Raw genomic sequence first — 4,715 nt, forward strand, 5'->3', positions numbered from 1 at the left:
AGCCAGTTTGATTCAAGGTACTTCTTTAGTTGCATCCAAACATCTCCCAAATGATCGCGTTTGGGATTTCTATTGTTTTAAGATAAATATTTTATTGAAGAAGAATTGTTGTTCAGGAAAGTTAAAGGCTAGTTGCTATTGGTATTTCCGAAACGGTTACAGATAACACATAAAGGACTAAAAAAACTTTCATTTCAATTAGTTGTCAAAAATCAATATATACTACAAATTTAAATAAGTGCCTATGATTTGCAGCTCCCTCAGAGAGGTAGAAGTGGGTGTATTAGAACTTTGTAAAAGTCTTAATAATATATAGACAGCATGATTGTTTAATTATATTTAAATAACTCAAAAATACAATTAACTACTTAATCTAATGCCATACCTTTAAGGATCCAAATACTCTGACACCTATTTAGGAATGCAGTTCACTGAAATATTTTCAGAAGTAAGAAAAAACAGGGTTGACAAAATATAGTGATTATCAGAAGAATATTTTATGATAAGAATTAATTCATTGTATTGAAAATGTGATCATTTGATAACCTAAAACAATAAACAGCTAGGTGTGTGGTAGGCATATTCTGTTATTGGCAGAGAACTCAGGATTTATGTTTCTTAAAATCCAAACCAGCAATATCTGCCCTAAGGCACACAAATGTTTGACTCTTTTGACTATTCATTTTTCTTTGATAAAATAAGCAGTGGGGAGCAATGCAGCTCATATGCTGCCATGGTTTAGTCTTTGAATATGAAAGTCAGAGCAGAACAAGTACTGAATTGTGAAGCTTATACACAGCAGGAACTTTGACTAACAAGAATTCCACAATTCTAGATAAAGTCTGAAAGAAATCATTGGCTTCATTTAGAACTGATCTATGGGAATATTCTTTAAAAACACTTGCAGTTTTGTAACAATTGTCCTTCATGTAAATTACATTTGATTTCTTCTCAAAATTAAATAATGATCTGTTTTCTCTGTCACTGTAGTTTTGTGTTTTCTAGAAATTGTATAAGGAAAATCATGAAGTATGTAGCCTTTAATATCTGGATTTTTTTTTCATTTAACATGCTGATTATGAGATTTACGCAAATTGTTAGATTTATGTTCTGTTGGGTTGTTGAATAATCTAAAGGGATGTTTTTAATGTAATAAAATAAAGCACTCTTCTTATGTTCCAGGAACACCAAGGAAGGAGATCTAATCCAAAGAGATCCAGGCCCAAATCAGGGAAAGATTCAGATAACTTTGTGCAGGTAAAGAAGAACAGAAAGAGCATGCAGGGAAAATGAAGAAAATGAGCAAAGATACATAAGGATTAGGAAGTAAGTGAGGCTGTGGTCAGAGCTAGATAATTGTGGGCCTTGAATGCAATTTATTGAAAAGAACTTTATACAGAGAGCATTGGGTAGACATCGATTGAATTTAACCAGGTGAGTTTGGTGGCCAGATTTTTCTAAATTTCTTCACATGGAAGAAGAATCTGAACTAGGGGCAAGATTTAAATCAGGGAAATCACATATCATAGTGTCCATAAAAATATGAAAGGGTATATATCAGGTCAGTGTGGTTAGCAAGGGGATCAGAAACAAGACTTATTTAAAAATTAGTATCTATACAACTTTATTATTGATTAGGTGGGAATGCTGGTATGGGGAAGGAGATGAATATGAAAGAGAATTCTAGGAAAATTCCAGGGTTCCAGTTTGTGTGGTTTGAATAATGATGGTATTTATCTTCTTATATATATGGCAGAAGGAGACCATAAAATAGAATCTCAAACAGGAGGTCTCTTCCTGATTCTATATATGATATAATATATCTCAATCTTCAGATCATGTAAATGGAGAAGTCTCACATTGTTCTTTCTTCTTTCTACTTAACTCCATTTTTTAGTCTCTACTGGAAATGTCTGCCATGGACAATGATGTATTCTTTCTGGCCATAACCTCATTTTCTGACTGTTCATTTTACTGCCAACTCCACCTTCACCCTCTTCAATACACTCTTTTACATCATTGCTCAGCAGTTCTCAGTGAAAATCAGCCCACGCGGCTCTTATATCCAGCTGAAGATAACCAAACCCGAGGGCCTGGGTCAGGTAAGGTTGTCGAACTGCTTACTCTCACAGTTGAGGAGACATATACAAGAAGCAAGGAAAGACTAGAAAATACAATGTGTTAGTCCATTCTCATGCTGCTATGAAGAAATACCCGAGACTGGGTAATTTATAAAGAAAAGAAGTTTAATTGATTCACAGTTCTGCATAGCTGGAGAGGCCTCAGGAAACTTACAACCATGGCAGAAAGCACTTCTTCACAGGTCAGGAGTAGAGAGAATGAGTGCCAGCAGGGGAAATGCCCGATGCTTATAAAACCATCGGATCTCGAGAGCTCACTCACTATCACAAGAACCTCATGGGGGACAACACCCCAATGATTCAATTACCTTCCAACAGGTCCCTCCCATGACACGTGGGGATTATGGGGATTACAATTCAAAATGACACGTGGGTGGGGACATGGCCAAACCATATTTTGTAGTAAATCTAGTTTTAAATCTGTTAGGCATGAAATAAAACAATTTAATTTTTCATGAGAAAGATACGCAAAATTAAAAATACAGCTGGAAAGTGTTTCAATGACTACTTTATATAATGTTTCCAACCTCTCCCTCTGTCACTCTCTATCCTATTAGATTTTATTTCCACCACATTATAACCAGTATATAGAACTGACAGGGCACATGGGATGAATCTCACCTTTCTTTCTCTACTTTATACCATACCTTACTTGAATTCAAAATAAAGCTTCCTTATTTTGTCCTTTATTCTTTAAATATGTTCACAGGAGGAAGTTCTTTCTAAGACACTGGATAAAAACTCAATAGGTCCCATGACGGTTATGGTCAGTCCTAGAAAGTCTTATAATAACTTAAAATTACAAATTAAATTCAGTAATTAAAATGTCCATTCCCAGATAGTAGTCAAACTCCAATCTTGCCTAATATTAAACCTTCTCCACAAAACTATGGCCTGGAAAGTGGGACAGAATTCTTCCTTTCTACCTCCTACCTGGAGTACCTGGCTCTCTGGCATTGTAGCTGAGGGTGAGATGAAACGAAGACGAGATAAAGAACTGATGTTGACTGGCATCTACTTTACTTCTCATTCTCTGGGTAATATTCATGTTTAATACATTTCTTTCATAAATATTTATAAATATATGAAATTATAAATATATACAACTATGTACTTTCATGTATAAACTTTATGTGACTTTATAATTATAAATAAATCTGATAGTTATATGTGTAATTATAGTTATTTAATTCAGTATATGTTATGTATGTAAATGTAATTTATTTGAAAATTATCAAATAATTATTATGACACAATCTCCTAGGAGGTATACATCTTGCCTGATTTTTCACCACTGCAACCTCAGTTTCTAGATCAGTGCCTGGAACGTAGTAGATATGTTATATAAATATTATGTATTGCATAGATTTTAATACACGTGTACCAAATCATCCAGCACAGAAATTTGCAGACAAGTTATAGACTAGCCACCTATATTTGGGGGTACCTGATTATAGAAGATATTTAAGATATCAAGAGTCATTTAGAACTTAGAGGGAGAGCCCATAAACTAAATGCAACCTGACTTTTAGGGGAAGGTAAAGGGAGTAGAATCCATAAAGTAGACCACTAGGGTACAATAAGTGAGTTAGAAAGAGAAATAAAAGGACTATGTTCTCAGATAGATAAATAGATAATAGCTAGATGACAGACAGATAAATAGATAGATGATAGACACATACATATATGTACACACACTTATAAACACACACAAATACATACACAGTATTTTGAGAATAAATAATAAATATGTCAAATATCACAGAGAAATGTTGATCCCATCATTAAATGAGAATTTACAGCAGTGCTTGACTCCTAGGTTATGGATTGGTGCTGGACGGGGAACTGAAAGAGAAGCTCTCAGTAGTTATATTGTCTCTGCAACTTCCTTCAAGGCTGACAAGATGCTGAGTTCAGCAATGTGGGGAGTTTTGATACAATGGGGATAAAAATCTCTGGAAAAAAATGTGGAAAGGATTGAGGATAAGCAGTTTACACAAACTGTCATGAGATGGTTGAAGGCAGGAATTGGGGTGGAGTAAAATGTTTTCTTCTAGGTTACAAAATTCTCAAGCTGCTTGAGTTGGAAAGCAGGAATTCAATAGGTTACACTGACATGATATTATGTGACCAGATTTGGATATGGGATATAAGAGACATTTTGTGAATAGAGCATTTGGCAAAGAGGAAACAGATTTCTGGAAGATGTTCCTTTATAATGAAATGTGATTAGAGAAAACAGGTTTTGTGGATTGAGGTTAAGGATTTGAAGAGGGAGGGAGAAAGTGCACAGCAATAAGGAGAGGGGAAGAATGTTAGAGAATTAACCCAAGTGATGGCACAGGGCCTTGTCTTTTGAATGGTCATTGCAAATACAGGGATAGGAAACGTGCCAATAATTGACTGGTTTCAATTTTTTTCCTAACTTGTTCCCTTTTAAATGTCTTACAAATTTAGTTATTCTGTGAATGCATACACTGTGTTTTTGGTTTTGTTTGTTTGTTAGTTTGTAGATAAGGGTCTTGCTTTGTTGCCCAGGCTGGTTTCAAACTCCTTGCTTCAAGTAATCCTTCC

Source organism: Nomascus leucogenys, chromosome 3, assembly GCF_006542625.1.
Source record: "Nomascus leucogenys isolate Asia chromosome 3, Asia_NLE_v1, whole genome shotgun sequence".
In the NCBI taxonomy this organism is placed as follows: domain Eukaryota; kingdom Metazoa; phylum Chordata; class Mammalia; order Primates; family Hylobatidae; genus Nomascus; species Nomascus leucogenys.